The sequence below is a fragment of the Balaenoptera acutorostrata genome, chromosome 15, assembly GCF_949987535.1.
Source record: "Balaenoptera acutorostrata chromosome 15, mBalAcu1.1, whole genome shotgun sequence".
Lineage (NCBI taxonomy): Eukaryota > Metazoa > Chordata > Mammalia > Artiodactyla > Balaenopteridae > Balaenoptera > Balaenoptera acutorostrata.
Window position 1 is genome coordinate 43285527 of NC_080078.1, and position 15291 is coordinate 43300817.

Consider the following 15291-nt stretch of genomic DNA (forward strand, 5'->3'; position numbering starts at 1 on the left):
TCATTTCCATGCTGCTTGGACCCTTCTCCATCCTTGAAGATGCTACTCCAAAAAGATCTTTTCTGCTTGCTATCAGCTTAGTCACAGTTTTAGACTGAGCTGTAGCTCATAGGTTGTATAAATCTAGGCCAGCTGAGGGGAAGATCTCCACAGGGTTCCGTCTAAGTTATAAATAAATAGGTGATGCAGCTGGAAGGGTCGTGAAATGGAACCCTCTGTGACTCTGTGGGGCAGCTTCACACGGGATCTCTTCCAGAAAACAGAGAGAACGGAGGGTACAAGAGGGCGTAGATGCCAGAAAATAATCTTTGAGGTCAGAGGTCACATTGAAAGGAGCCCCTTAGAAACTTTTGCTATCCATAAAACTTCTTTTTTTTAAATTGAAATATAGTTGGTTTACAATGGTATGTTTCAGATGTTCAGCATAGTGATTCAGTAATTTTGCAGATTATATTCCATTATAAATTATTCCAAGATAATTATTCCAAGATTATATTCCATTATAAATTATTCCAAGATAAAGTCTATTTTATCTGATATGCAAACTGCTACTCCAGCTTTCTTCTGATTTCTATTTGCATGGAATATCTTTTTTCATCCCCTCACTTTCAGTCTGTATGTGTCCCTAGGTCTGAAGTGGGTCTCTTGCAGACAGCATATGTACAGGTCTTGTTTTTGTATCCATTCAGCCAGTCTACATCTTTTGGTTGGAGCATTTAATCCATTTACATTTAAGGTAATTATCAATATGTAAGTTCCTATTCCCATTTTTTTAATTGTTTTGGGTTTGTTTTTATAGGTCTTTTCCTTCTCTTGTGTTTCGTGCCTAGAGAAGTTCCTTTAGCGTTTGTTGTAAAGCTGGTTTGGTGGTGCTGAATTCTCTTAACTTTTGCTTATCTGTAAAGGTTTTAATTTCTCCATCGAATCTGAATGAGATCCTTACTGCATAGAGTAATCTCAGTTGTAGGTTTTTCCCTTTCATCACTTTAAATATGTCTTGCCACTCCCTTCTGGCTTGCAGAGTTTCTGCTGATAGATCAGCTGTTAACCTTATGGGGATTCCCTTGTATGTTACTTGTTGCTTTCCCTTGCTGTTTGTAATATTTTTTCTTTGTATTTAATTTTTGATAGTTTGATTAATGGGTGTCTCGGCATGTTTCTCTTTGGGTTTATCCTATATGGTGCTCTCTGTGCTTCCTGGACTTGACTATTTCCTTTGCCATGTTAGGGAAATTTTTGACTATAATCTCCTCAAATATTTTCTCAGACCCTTTCTTTTCCTCTTTTTTTCTGGGACCCATATAATTCGAATGTTGGTGCATTTAATGTTGACCCAGAGGTCTCTGAGACTGTCCTCAATTCTCTTCATTCTTTTTTCCTTATTCTGCTCTCTGGCAGTTATTTCCACCATTTTATCTTCCAGCTCACTTATCCGTTCTTCTGCCTCAGTTATTCTGTTACTGATTCCTTCTAGAGTATTTTTAATTTCAGTAACTGTGTTGTTCATCACTGTTTGTTTGCTCTTTAGTTCTTTTAGATCCTTGTTAAACGTTTCTTGTGTTTTCTCCATTCTGTTTCTGAGATTTTGGATCATCTTTACTATCATTACTCTGAATTCTTCTTCAGGTAGGTTGCCTATTTCATCTTCATTTATTTGGTCTTGTAGGTTTTTACCTTGCTCCTTCGTCTGTAACATATTTTTTTGTCGTTTCTTTTTTTTTTTTTTTTTTGATGGGTGGTGCTGTATTCCTGTCTTACTGGTTGCTTGGCCCGAGACGTCCAGCACTGGAGTTTGCAGGCAGTTGGATAGAGCCAGGTCTTGGTGCTGAGATGAGGACCTCCGGGAGGCCTCACTTCAATTGATATTTCCTTGGGGTCTGAGGTTCTCTGTTAGTCCAGCGGTTTGGACTCCTGTCTCCCACCACAGGAGCTCAGGCCTGACCTCTGGGCTGGGAACAAAGATCCTGCAAACTTCATGGCGTGGTTAAAAAAAAAAGGAAGAAAGAAAGAAAAAAAGGAACAGTACAATATCAAAGAATAAAAAACAAAATAAAATTAGAAAGATAAAAAATATATTAGGAATAATAAAACTAGACTTGAAACAACTGCAGCAAGGTAAAATAAAACCACAACAGAAAAAAGAAAAAAATAATGGGTGGGAGGTAGCAAACCAAAAGGAGAGAACAATAACAAAGTATAAAGAATAAAATAAAATCAGAAAAATAAAAGATTTATTAGGAAAAATAAAAATATAAAAGAATCAACAGCAATGAATCAACAAGGTAAAACAGAACCCCAATCTAAAAGAGGAAAAAGAAAAAGCCTTGGCTCTGGGGGCGGAGTTTAGGCAGGTGTGGAACTTAGATGGGGGCGGGGTTTCAGGTGGGGTGGGACCTAGGCAGGTGTGGGGATGCCGTTTTTGTGTGGGGCGGGGCTACGTTCAAGCGTGGGGCGGAGCCTCTGCTTAGGACATGCGTGGAAGGGGAGAGGTCAAAAGGCAGGCCTCTGGAGTGTGGAGTTCCAGAGTTTGGCTGTAGGGCCCTGAGTGAGGGTGTGTGGGTGGGGTTTAGGCCCAGTGCAGTTGGAGGGGGTCTCAGAGGGGGTCTCCGAGTGTAGAGGTAGGGCCCTGGGTGGGGGTGTAGGGGCAGGGATTGGGTTCTGCGTGGCAGGAGGGAGGCTCCAAGGGCAGAAGATTAGGCCCGGGAGCCCAGCAGGCTCCCCAGTGCCTAAGTGGACAGGGAAGGCACTGGCCACGTTCCCTTCAGTTCCTTTGTGCCCCTCCCCCACCATCTCCCCCAGGGTCTCCCCCATTGCTGCTGGACCCCTAACTGTGGGTGGGTCCCTCTGGGTGTAGGAACTCCTACCCTCCCCCAGCCACCCCTCAGGGGTCCCCTCCCGGAGGTCTGGCCTTTACTTTTGCTCCCCCTTCCCTCCTTCCCACCCCCTCAGGACCCGCGTGGCTGGAGGGGGCCTCGGTGGGCAGAGGATCAGGCCCGGGATCTCAGCAGGTTCCTGGGGGCCCAAGTGGGCAGGGGAAACCTGGCCACGCTCCCTTTTGATCCTCTGCCCTCCCAATGGCTCCCCAATTTCCCCCTTTGAGCGTGGGATCCCTTCCCCTCCCCCAGCTGCCCCTCAGGGGCACCAGTCCCGTCCTGCCTCCACTTCTCCTCCCCCTTTACTCCCCCCCACACCCCACATCCTACCCGGTCGCTGGGGGTTCCTCCCGTCCCCTTAGGTGTCCGTGGTCCCCCACCGGTGCCTGGTAGGTGCCCTAGTTGTGAGGAGATGGGAATTCCGCGTCCTCCTCGTTCGCCATCTTGACTCTGCCAGGAAGGGATATTTCTGATTGAGAGAATGTTTCTTGAATGCTTGAGACACTCTCAGACAGGAGGTCTGCACACAGCAGTTCTCACTGGGTACATCTTTCACACCACCTTTCTGTATTACCATCCTCAGGATATTGGTTCTCAGGCCTTAGAGTTCCAGGTTTCGAGATGGCTGCCACAGTTTCTGGCATTTCTTCCTTTCATAGCTATATCTTTTCTCTTGAAGTCTGAGACAGCTGAATGTTCTTTGTTGACATGAAGCAAACAGACTGTCAGATATTTCTCCAGGAAAGATAGGTTTATTCAGGATCAGAAGAGAATTGCAATTCGGGGTCTGCAACCATGGCGAGCCACGTGCAAGTCCCTGGAGGGCACGAGAAGGTAAAGGAAAACGTTTCTGTTTTGCATATACATTCATTTACATTATTTTTTAGATCCCACATATAAGTGATATCGTACAGTATGTCTTTCTCTGTCTGATGTTTTCACTAAGCATAATATTCTCTAGGTCCATCTGCATTGCTGCAAATGGCAGTATTTCATTCTTTTTATGGCTGAGTCATATTCCATTGCATAAAACTTCCTGAGTTAGTGTCAAGCAGTCAAGCCAACTCAATTTAACAGAAAGTCATGAGACTGAGATCAGCATTGTCTCATCTGACAGGTAGAAAGCTTTAGGAATGAGCCGATGACACCAGGTTTTCATGTAAGGAAAGGAAAGTGAGCTGAGCCCCAGTGTAGAAAAGGTTGAGGATATTTTTGCAGATCGTCTCAGAAACACAGTTGAAAGTCCATTTAAAGTCCTAAATAAATACCCTTAGAAAAATACTCAGGTTTCTCAATAGTTAACCTTTTGCTCATCTCTGTGCATTGAATACATATCCTAAGGCTGAGATTTAATTTATCCAGGATGCACAGTTGGTGCTTCAGCTGGTGTTGTGATCACCTATTTGGAAACTGCTAAGTCATGAGGGGAAGACTTCCTCATGACAACATTAGTTAAATTAACCAAATATAAAGAAAGATACTGGCATTTTCAAGGTTATATCGAGTTTTTTGTAACTGAGAAAAAGTTTTAAAAGATGCTTATAAAAGAGACCCAGTAAAAGACAAGTTACCATATACTCTGGACAGTCTTCTGTTACTGTTCTTGTGATTCATTCATTCATTCATTCGTTGACTCAACAAAGTAAAATTGGCCATTCATTCATTCAACAAAGAGATGCATGACTCTCTGCCAGATGCTCTTGTAGACACTAATGATATAACAGTGCTGAAGATGTCTGGGTTCCTGCCCCCTTGAGCTTACCATCTTGGACACACGTGAAAAGTCTCATATTCTATATTGTTCATGGAAGCCCATTATTTTTTAAAGTATTACTTAAAAACCAAAAGAATTTTAATAGACAAAAATCACAAGGATCAAGAGCAAAGATGTTGTTAGGGCTAGATTCTAAAGGAGGAGTGAGCAAGCTTGTGTTTTTCCAGGTACTAAAGCCGTAGCAGGTCTCCAGATGAACCAAGGAAATACCTACCCTCGCTCACCTATGCAACAAGTAAGTAACGATAACTCACCCATAAGGTTGCTGCAGGGTATATGCGTGAAGGGCTTAGCCTGGTGTTACACCTGATAAATACTCAGTCCATGTGACCTGCTGTGACATTACCAAGTAGCTCACTGAGTACAGGGCTTGGCCCTAGAAAACCATCTATATGTATTGATTCATTTGCCTTGCTTCATAGACACACACACACAAACACACACACAAAACCTTAAGCCAGGGGGCTTCCCTGGTGGCGCAGTGGTTGAGAATCCGCCTGCCAATGCAGGGGACACGGGTTCGAGCCCTGGTCTGGGAAGATCCCACATGCCGCGGAGCAGCTAGGCCCGTGAGCCACAACTACTGAGCCTGCGCGTCTGGAGCCTGTGCTCCACAAGAGAGGCCGCGATAGTGAGAGGCCCGCGCACCGCGATGAAGAGTGGCCCCCACTTGCCGCGACTAGAGAAAGCCCTCGCACAGAAACGAAGACCCAACACAGCCATAAATAAATAAATAAATAAATATTTTTAAAAAAAAAACAAAAACCTTAAGCCAGGGTCTCAAAGTGGGGTATGTATGACAATCCATTGGGTGAAGAGAAGAAATATTAGGACTTCTATTTGTAAGTTTTTATATAAAAATGGCAAAGTGATTAAGCATTATTGAAATAGAAAGATTGACAGTCGTGCCCTTCCTTGGTCTGTGTGTCAGAGTCTCACATGACTGGTGTATGGGGTCACCCTGAGGGAACGTGGGAACCCCCTCAGTGCAAAGGACTGAGGGTTACACTCTCCCAGTGGCTTCCCAGCTACTATGATAAAAGGCACTTTTGTGAGCTCCACTAAGTGAATGTACAGATTATATAAATCTAGGTTTAACTGAACTAACTCTCTCAATTTGGGAAAGTGGCTTTAAAATATTCTAGCCAAGAAATCGCAGATTGAAGATTATTTTAATATCCAAGCACAGAGGAACAACAACAGTAAAAACAAAGGCAGAGTTGACCCTTCCATTCCCATTACCCCTCCTGAGCCTTATTACAAGGTAAAAACTATAACGATCCAATTAGTATGACAAGAATTCAGTCAAAAAATACTGGAAATGAGGATATACAATCATTATCATTGACAATGAACCTAACCCTATGTGTATGTTGTGGTTTGAAAACATCAGCAGATGGTAGCGTGAAGCCATGGTGATAATCAGGATGTGGATATAGCCAGCATCCAGGGTGTAAAAGCAGACATCTACGGTTTTTTTCATCAGTGTTTGAAGTTTTGAGATACTCAACCCGGTAAATTATCAGTTTCACTCAGCTTAAGAAAAATATTGAAGTTTTTCAATAAAGAAAAACCAAAAGCTACCAACAATTGCAAAAGCTACCAACAAAGCAAGCCCTTTTCTTTACACCAAGTAGAGGTGGCTACAGTAACATGGAGAGAACATGAAGGTGAAACGCCTCCCTTTATGAGTGACACGACTGCAAATGCACAGCCAACAATGCCGAAGATTTAAAGATATATGCATTAGAACAAATTATGCTTTACAGAGCTTTGCCATTGAGCTGAATGAAAGTACGGATATTTCCTACTTGTCTCACTCTGTTGTTTGCTAGATTCAATTTGAATAACAAAATACACCAAGGGCCATGTTTTATGAGCCACTAAACCATTATATTCCTAATAATAAATGACTAACAAAAATTGATTCTGAAATTCATATGGAAATGAAAAGGGCCAAGAATAGCCAAGGCAATATTGAAGAAGAAAAAAGTTTTTGGATTTTTCCTTTGGGGATGTTCAGATTTCCAGGAATGGAGTCTTCCGGTCTTGTATCTGGATGGAAGAGATTTGAATTCTAGCTTTCTGGGAAGCTCCAAAAAAGGAGTGAGAATTTCAGCAGTAGCGTTTGTCTAGGCATTTGGTCAGTTAGTCCCTCTGTTTTCATTATTGTGTTATTGTATTAATTCTACCTGGTGTCCTCCAGCCAATGACCCCATTATACACTTTCAAACAATGTCTTTATGTTAAAAGGAATGAATTTTCGATTAAGTATAATTATTTCTGCAACTTTTGGTATAAAACTTTTATCAACTAAAAGAAGTTCCCTTCTGTTCTTGATTTGCTAAATTGGTCATGAATAGGTATTGAACCATATCAAATACTTTTTCTGTGTTAATTAAGAAAATCCCATGACTTTCTCCTTCATTTAATTATTATGGAGGATGTACCATCCTTACTTTCCTGGGATAAATCCTACTTGAACCTGAAATATTTCTATATGCTGTTGGATTCAGTTAACTGATATTTTATATGGGGTTTCTGTATTTATGTTCATTAATGAAATGGACCTAAGATCTTCTTTCTTTGTATTCTCATCAAGTCTTAGACCCAAGATGATGCCATAAAAGGGTTCAAGCAGACATTTTTTCCACTATCTTCTGGAGCACCTTGTTTAAGACAAGAATTAGCTGCTTCTTCAAAACCTTTTTAATAATTTATCTTAACCATCTAGGCATGTGAGGTTTGGGGAAAAATAGGCCTTTGACCATAATTTCAATTTATTTAATATTTATTAGTTATTCAAGTTATCTATTATTTGTATACAAATTTGGGGATGTTATATCATTTTCTAGGAATTTAACCATTTCATGTAGGATTTTTAATCATTTGCATACATATATAATAATATTCTTTTACTTTAAGTTTCTGGTGTGTCTGTAGTTGTTTACCCTTTGTCATTATTTGCAGAGGTCAGAAGTCAGACTATCTTTTCCATCTTTTCAAAGAACGCATTTTTGGTTTCAGAACTCATTTATTTTTTCCCTCTTTCATGAATGTCTGCTCTTTATTCCTTTCTTCTTTTGTACTTACCTTGTTATGCTTTTTCCAGATTTTTTTTGTTGAATATTTATTATTAATATTTCTGGTTTCCTAATTAATATTTCAAGGTGAAAAAATTCCTTGTAAGTGCTGTATTTAGCTATGAACCATAAATTTTGAAAAGGAGGGCTTAATTATCATTCAGTTCTAAATATTCCTTTGCTCCTTATTTATTTCATTTTTAGCTCAGGGGTTAATTAGTAATATATATTTTAATTTATAAATATATCAGGTTTTTAGCTATAATTTCTAAAAATGGTATTCATTTCTAATTGATCCCATTATGTCAGAGAAAATAGCCAAATAGAGAACATATAATATTTGGTTATTTGGAATGTACTAAGGTTTACTTTTTGGCCTAGTACAACATTTTTTTTCAAAAATGTTCCTTGGTGGGGACTTCCCTGGTGGCGCAGTGGTTAAGAATTTGCGTCCAGGAAGATCCCACATGCTGCGGAGCAACTAAGCCCGTGCACCACAACTACTGAGCCTGTGCGCCACAGCTACTGAGCCTGCGTGCCACAACTACTGAGCCCACGTGCCACAACTACTGAAGCCCACGTACCTAGAGCCCATGGTCCACAACAAGAGAAGCTACCACAATGAGAAGCCCATGCACCGCAACAAAGAGTAGCCCCCACTCACCGCAACTAGAGAAAGCCTTTGCAAGCAAGGAAGACCCAACATAGCCATAAATAAATAAATAAATTTATTTAAATAAAAAAGTTCCTTGGTGATCAAGAAAAATCAATCTCTCTGTTTCTCAATATAGAGCTCTATATATGTCTGAGCTCAAGCTATACTGTACTATTCTGGTTTTTATATCTTATTTTTAATCTACTTGGTCTAATAGTTTCTGAAAGGGCTATATTAAAGCCTCAAAAATAGCTAATGCTTTATCCAATTCTCCCTGCTGTTCTATCAGCTGTTGCTTGATATAGAAGGGCTATATGTAGTTAGGATGGATATATATTTTTTGTCTTACTTTTCCTCTGCAGTTAAATAACATTTCATTATTAATGATATTTTGCCTTGAATTTTATTTTGTTGAATGTTAAGATTGCTACACCAGCTTTACTTTGATTTGTATTTTCCTGGTATAGCATTTTCCTCCCATTAGTTTCAAATTTTCTTTACCTTTCCATTTTAAGAGTGTCTCTTGCATATAGCATTGGATTTTAAAATTCAGTCTGGGGACTTTCCTGGTGGTGCAGTGGTTAAGACTCCACACTCCCAGTGCAGGGGACCGGTGTATGATCCCTGGTCAGGGAACTAGATCCCACATGCCTGCCACAACTAAGAGTTCACATGCCACGACAAAGGAGCCCGCCAACCACAACTAAGGAGCCCACCGGCCACAACTAAGGAGCCTGCCTGATGCAACTAAGACCCAGCACAACCAAATAAATAAAATAGATAAAAAATAAATATAAAATAAATAAAATAAAATACAGTCCGAGAGTCTGTTTTTAAGCCACATATATTTATTACAATTAGTAATATACTAGATGTTACTCTACCTTCTTATTTTACATTTTCTGTTCAGTGCATTTTTTTTTCTTTTTTTTCCCTCCTATTCAGTAGATTGAATTTACTCCTACTAATTTAAAATGAAGTCTCTTCATTCTTCTTTATGGTTGCATATTATTCCACTGTATGAATGTGCTGTAATTTATTCAATTCATCCATTATTGATAGACATTCAAATCTTTTCCAACTGTATTTCAATCATATTTTATTTCAAATAATGAAAAACCTTGTTCATGCTTCCCAATTCAGGTTGGTCTTGCAGGTTTACCTTCCTGGGTGATGTTGGCTCCTAGAACTGACAGACTCTTTCTTAGGTTCTGTCTTAGACTGGGTTCTCCAGAAATGGTCCCTGAGATGAGCATTCCTGTGAAATGGCTTACTGAGTCCTGAGCCCAGGAAAAACCCGTGGGAGAGTGGGGAAGAAGGACAGGAAAGGAAGCCAGGCCAGGTGCAGTATCTAGCAAATCAGCTGGGAAATGACTTTGGCTTGATCTAACAGGGGAGTTATGGGGACAGTACAGGTCCCTCCTTTGCATGTCCTGACCAGGGCAAGATGCTGCTCCCATCTAACATTGTATGGGCCATTCAAAGAGACATAAATCCATAACGTCTCTTCCCAAGGAGCCATAAATCCCAGCACCCCTGCTGCCCATCAGAGTAGAAGAGCCCTAAGGGCAGTTTTCTAATCCCAAAATTAATGACAGCCTTTAAGGCACGGAGTGCCTAGGCTGACTCTTGCCTGCTCCCTTTAGAGGTCACGTGGCCTTAGGCAAGACATCACAACCTTTTTAAGCCACATTTTCCTCACCTGTAAGTGGGGATGATAATAGATCTTATAGCAGAAAGCTTAGCACAGTGCCTGGCACAGAGTAAGTGGCGATCCAAGTTTGTGTCAATTATGATTACTCAGCAGAACTTTTCTAAAACAATATCTGAAAGACTTTGAGCTGTTTAAACAACCATCAGAAAGCACCTTACAAAGCAAAGATGCCAGTATATTTATTATTTATATAAAATACGTAAACAGGAGAAAATCCTATAAATCATGAGTTGCTGTTTTCCGTGGCTCTTCAATAATTGTATTATTTTATGAAAAACTGGACCATATTAAATTGCTCGGACCTTTGAAATTTGTAAACCTGTGTAAATTTCACATTGGAAACAACCGTTTATGTGTACTGTCACTTAAAGCACAAATTATGGTTGGTATAAAAGGTTTTAATTCACATAAATTCAGTGGTAAAAACTTCATACCAAGAGGGCTTGCCACACCTACAGTGAGGCTACTGGAAGTTATCACAGTTGGTTACATTCTCTTAGGGTGATGAAGTATTGGGATTGGGAGGAGGGTAAGAAGGGAAGGATTTTTTAGTTGGGTTTCTTCAAAAGCAGACCCTGGGCAAGGGGTTGAGTGCATGTAGTTTATTTGCGAGGTGATTAGTCAAGGTTCTCCAGAGGAATAGAATCAATAGGAGATTATACATAATGAGGAATTGGCTCACACAGTTATGGAGACTGAGAATTCCCATGATCTGCTGTCTCCTTCCTGGAGACTTAGGAAGGCTCCCAGTGCAACAGTGAGGCAGGAAAAAAAGGGGGCAAATTTCTTTTTCTGCGTTTTGTTCTCTTCAGGCCCTCTCTGGATTGGATGATGCCTACCCACACTGGGAAAGGCAATCTACTTTACTGAGTCTACAAGTTCAAATGCTAATCTCTGGAAACACCCTCACAGATCACACAGAAGTAATGTTTAATCTGGGCACCACATGGCCAGCCCAGTTGACACATAAAATGAACCATCACGGGAGGTGACCCCAGGAAACACAGGGAGGGAGTCAGGAAGTGAGGCAGGGTAGGGAGAACAGTACTTATGAGCAGGTTATCACTATAGACTCCATGGTGCTGGAAACCCTCTGAGAAACCCTGTGGAACAAACACATCCTCAGAGTGGGGAGCTGGGGTATTGATCCACCAACTCCCAGCCCCCTTTTGTTGAGACTTACCCCAGAGTTGTTGAATCCTCGACACTTACAGGATGTCCTACAAGTGGGTTGACCAAGTTCACGGGGTGCTGAAGAAAACCTTTGAGAAGAAAAACAGGGTGATAAAGATGCTTGGGGTAGGAAGTTTACAGTATACATGAGAGCTGTCCAATGCAGCTGCAGGTGAACTCGTTGACCGAAGAACACGGGGTCGGACACCAAGAGCCCCTGCTACAAATGCCTTGAAAATCCATCTTGACTTCAGGACACAGTGAAATGTAATATCTCATGAACCCAACTTTTACTTATTACAGGAAGCAAAATATCACTCTAATGTTATTGCTTCTAAAGTTTTGTTCCATAAAACAAACTTTCAAAAGTGTGCTCTGAGAGGGCCATTATAACTAGTCATCTTTCCTCTTATAAAGAACTATTTCTTAATCCCGTTCTCCTAGCCACATTACAAAAACTATTATAACTTCAGCAGATAATACACCCTGAGTCAATATCAGATGTGTCATAAATTAATGCCAGCACCAGTACAACGTTTCGGTCACCATATCTGTTACAGAAAAATCTAAATGTGTTAATATCATCCAATCACTCTGCCCTCAAGTTTTCCAGGCCATTTAATTATTAAATTTCTCTTTGGAAAGGGATCCCTATCGTAAGCAATCCAGACCTTGGTGGATGGCAGAGTTTTCTCCGAGGTCACCAGAGCTTTTAACCGCTGCCTAAAGTGCATCCCGTGTTGATTAAGATACCCCAGATTAACTAGATTTAGCCGCGGCAATCACACTCCATTCGGCGGGGCTCATCTCTGGTGAATCGTGGACATTAATGACAGTTGCAAGAGCTCAAATATTATGTAATCACTAATTACATTCTGCTCAATTAGTGGAGGCTTATCAGTGTGAATCACTAATGGCTGATCACCCTGTTCTCTCTGGGAAGGAAGAGATGGGTTGCCTCGTTTCCTGATTGTATTAGCATAGACACAGACGCTGTTAACGAACGTGGGTGATGATGAAGAGGCTCCACGTCTGTGATGGACAAAGGCAAGAGGATGGCCACCAACACTTCATTTTGAACCTCAAAGCCGCGTGTCTGTGGTTTGTCAGTGTGACTCATTCACTTCCCACCTTCCAAATGGAAAACACACGCAACATCCTGGCCAAACAGCCACTAAAAAACTTGTGCACAAAGCCAGCTAAAGACACACACACACACACACACACACACACACCCTTGGACGTGTGTGTTTCTTAAATTGATTTTCAGAGATCCAAGCTCTAAGGATTTGTGGGACATTCAAGTACGAAGCCTGTGACAAAACAGGAAGAGCACATCTGAAATGGTGAAGCCCTTGCCAGATTTTTCTTAACCCTCTGTGTGTTGGGCCTTATTAGCTGCTTGGGCTCCCGTAACAAAATACCACATACTGGGCAGCTTCAGAATCTCCTAACATGAGTGGATTTATTATTTAAATCTAGTGGGAAAAAGTTGTACTTCCTGGGGGGATTAGTAGATGTGAAGAATAGGCATTCATTTTTAAGTTACTGAAAATATGTGCAATGTTCTAAATAATAACAAATATTAGTGGAGGTAATTAATTTTCTCACTTCTGGAGGCTGGAAGCCCAAGATCAAGGTGTTGGTAGGGTTGGTTTTTCTGAAGCCCATCTCCCTCGTTTGCAGACGGTCACCTTCTTGCTGTGTCCTCACGTGGCCTTGCCTCTGTGTGCGTGCTGGTATCATGTCTCTCCTTGTGCCCAAATTCCCTCCCCTCCCCTTATAAGGACACCAGTCATATTGGATTAGGGCCCACCTTAGTGACCTCATTGTAACGTGATTACCTCGGAGTTAGGGCTTCAATGCATGAATTTGGGGGCACACAATTCAGCCCATAAAGCCAGGATGTGCACAAACTATGTCTATTCTAACCCAATAAGTTCTTGCTGGAAGATTGGCAGCAGGCTTGGACTGCATGAATATCCCAAGGGCCCCCTTGGGTGAGAGCTGTCCGGTCCATAACAGCAGGCCACAACCACGTGTGATTGCTGAGCGCTTGAAATAGGGCTACTGCCACTGAGGAACTGAATCCTTAATTTTGTTTCATTTTAATTAATTTAAGTCTTCAAACTAAAGGAGAGTAAATATGTTTTCCTGTGAAACACAACTTTATTGTTTGAGTAGAGATACATTTCACTTGAACTATTTTTTTTTTTTTTTTGGACAGGAAAGTAGAATTTATTGGTGGGTGTGTGTAAAGAAAGGACAGCACCAAGGCTCTCATGAGTGCAGGGAACTGCACTGTCCACCATCTGTCCAGGGAACATGATTAGGGATGTATTTGACCCCAGAGCCATCCAGGGTGACTCGCTTTTCTGCCACCATGTTTTCAAATTCATCTGCATTAAGCTTAGTAAATCCCCACTTCTTGGAGATGTGGATCTTCTGGCTGCCAGGGAACTTGATCTTGGCCCTGTGGAGGGCCTCAATCACATGCTCCTTGTTCTGCAGCTTGCTGCGGATGGACATTATGACTTGGCCAACGTGGACCCTGGCCACTGTGCCCTGGGGCTTTCCAAAGGCACCACGCATACCTGTCTGGAGCCTAGATTGGGGACAGCATGCCAGTCATGATGTCCACTGGCAAGGGCTGTCTCCAAGGCCCCTTAGGGCAACCCACACAGGCAACAAGCTGCATACACTACCGAGGAGGCTGCTGTTTGCAGCCATTGCACACAGGGCCCCCATGGGGAAAAGAGCACGGTCGGCTTAATTGTCTGCAAATCACTTGAACTGTGAAAAGTGTTGTGTCTCAACTGTGATGGCCTATCAGTGTGAAAAATACACTGACATTCAAAATTTAGAATGAAAAATATGTACACTATCTCTTTAATAATTTTTATGTTGATTATGTTTGAAATGAGAACATTTAAAATACATTAGGTTAAATGAAATACATTATTAGAATTAAGTTACCTGTTTCAGAAACAGAGTTATAGATACAGAGAAGGGGGGAGGACTCGGGGGGAGGAAAGAAATGGGTGAGGGAGATTAAGAGGTACAAACTTGCAGTTGCAAAATAAATGTCACCGGTATGACATGTACAGTGTGGGGAATACAGTCAATAACTATGTAATGTCTTTACACTGACGTATTGTAACTAGATTTATCCTGGTGATCCTTTTGAAATGTATAGAAATATCAAATCACTGTCTTGTGTAATGGGAACTAACAGTGTTGTAAGTCAATTATACTTCAAAAACAAACAAACAGAATAAGAGATCGAATTTGTGGTTAGTGAAGGTGGGTGTAGGTATGGGGAATCAGAAGAAGGTGGTCAAAAGTACAAATTTTCACTTATAAGATAAATAAGTACTAGAGATGTAATGTACAACATGACACATATAGTTAACACTGCTGTATGTTATATATGAAAGTTGTTCAGAGAATAAGTCCTGAGAGTTCTCATCTCAAGGAAAAGTATTTTTTTCTATTTCTTTAATTTTGTACGTATATGAGATGATGGATGTCTACTAAACTCACTGTGATAATCATTTCATGACGTATGTAAGTCTAGTCATTATGCTGTGCACCTTAAACTATACAGTACTGTATATATATTAAGGGGTATGTCAATTATACCTCAATAAAGCTGGAAGAAAAAAATAAAAATTAAAAATTAAAAAAATTAATTTCACCTGTTTCTTTTTACTTTTTATAATGTGGGTACAAGAAAATTTTAAATTACGTGTCTGGTTGGCACTATATTTCTATCAGACAACATCAGGTTAAAATTTTCATCCTCCAGTATCCCATTGCTCACCAAAGTCAAGTCACCGGATAAACAAAAAGATTAATTCCTTTTGCTAAAATGATTAAAGTTCCAGGTCCTTTGCGTCTTCTTTTACTAAGATTGAGATAAGCAAAATCAACCATTTCTTCTTGGATAATATATTATTAAATCTCCCATTACTAGCCATATTTGTAAGTTTTTTCAATAATATTTTCAACATTAAAAT

The 15291-nt window shown here is 40.7% G+C and overlaps 1 non-coding gene across 1 annotated transcript; it reads right to left on the reverse strand.

Moving 5' to 3' along the window:
* Nucleotides 1-13920: 13920 nt before the first annotated feature.
* LOC114239103 (small nucleolar RNA SNORA70) lies at nucleotides 13921-14055 on the reverse strand. Its single transcript, XR_003624290.1, has one exon. It is a non-coding gene; the product is annotated as a small nucleolar RNA SNORA70 (small nucleolar RNA).
* Between the last annotated feature and the right edge of the window lie 1236 nt (nucleotides 14056-15291).